Genomic DNA, 1,564 nt, shown 5'->3' with positions numbered 1-1,564 from the left:
GAAGCACAATAAAAAAGTGCACACCTTAGTTAAGCGATAAAGTAACTACACTCTTAAAAATTGTTCGTGCTCTTACTTTCGCTCAGAGCACTGGAGGAGCCATCACAGCGATTTGATAGGAGCACACCCTGTCAAATTATGATGCTGAAATTGTAGCCGAAACCCGAATTCGGCGTTGTGACGCTGAGAGTGATGTTTCACGTGATTGAGCATGCTCAATGTTACTTCATTTTATTTAATTCATTTTTAAATGGAGATATATTTTAGGGTACCTCCACATATCGCAATCATTGACTCACCGGTTGCTTTGCGGAAAAGTTGCCGCACTGACGTCTTAGAGTGTTTTAGAATAGCGCAAAGATCCTTGTGTTCGCACCAGTGTTGTAAACGTTCCTCAAAAAAAAAAAAAAAAAAAAAAAAAAAATCGTTTTTTGGTTTTTCTGATCTTTGGGACGCGTTCCCGTTACAAGTTCCATCTGGGAGAAAGGGACTCGTTTACGTTACAGTTTAAAAATGGAACGTACCGCTACATGTACGTTACATTTGTAATTTGCTGATTACCATATTTAGTTAGATCAAGGAAAGCATTTTTCTTAATCTATTCCATCAATTGGGAATATACGAATTGGAATGCCGTGATGGAAGGGCGCGAGGAGGAGAAAACAAGTGGAAGCAGTGTTTCATTTGTTGATATATTCACTTTTAAAACCCTGAACGTTTAACCATATTCATGTTTCTGGAGGGCGATTTTGGCGAACCAAATGTACTGTTATTCCTTATTGCACGAGCGTTTTACATCAACCTTACGCCTTTCAATCCAACAAAGTCCCTTGTTCGGACATCACAGCAGTTGCTTTTCGATGTTGCTGTCCGCAAGAAGAGCAAGTGAAGAAGAGGGTAGGGCTTTTGGAAGGTCAGTCTTGAAAACTACAAATACTTCTTTGCGAAGGTTGGATTTGTTGTTCAGTTTGAAGGTGGGGGACAAGGTAAGAAAAAATAAAAGTTCAGTTTTGTGCATCTTCTCAGTGACGAATATTGGGGATATTCGGTGTACGTCCGTGTCTAATAACCTGTTTTTTTTTTTTTTTTTTTTTTTTTTTTTAACCGTAGGTTTATTTTAGAATGTTCCGTAATTTCTGTAGTCGTCCTTAGACTTTTGGGTGTATGAGGATTCATGGATGGAAAAAAAAATAGCCGAGTTTGAATCTTCAATCTTTTTGTGTCTTCGACTAAACGTTTTGCTTTTTGTACCGCAGTCTCGAGCACTGAAAAGAACCAATGTCCACTAGCTCTCCTGCGGCCGACCGTCACCAAGCGAGGACCACATAAGATAACCCCTAAGATAAGTAAGCAAAAAGTAAACGATAGTCTGCTGTTCGTAAAGATATTGTCTTTATACTTTTAGACTTTCCCTCTTTGAAATAAAATAAAGTTGCCCCACTGGACGAGACAAAAGAAACGCCGTTCTTTTTTCCGTTCCAGTAAAAATGTAACGCGTTCCCGTTCCAGTTCCAGCGATGCAAAATGGAACGGCGGCGTTCCTTCGTTCCTCCTAAAAGGAACG

Source organism: Ixodes scapularis, unplaced genomic scaffold (genome assembly GCF_016920785.2).
Source record: "Ixodes scapularis isolate PalLabHiFi unplaced genomic scaffold, ASM1692078v2 PGA_scaffold45__5_contigs__length_3442486, whole genome shotgun sequence".
Lineage (NCBI taxonomy): Eukaryota > Metazoa > Arthropoda > Arachnida > Ixodida > Ixodidae > Ixodes > Ixodes scapularis.
Note: the sequence above shows the minus strand (reverse complement) of the source record.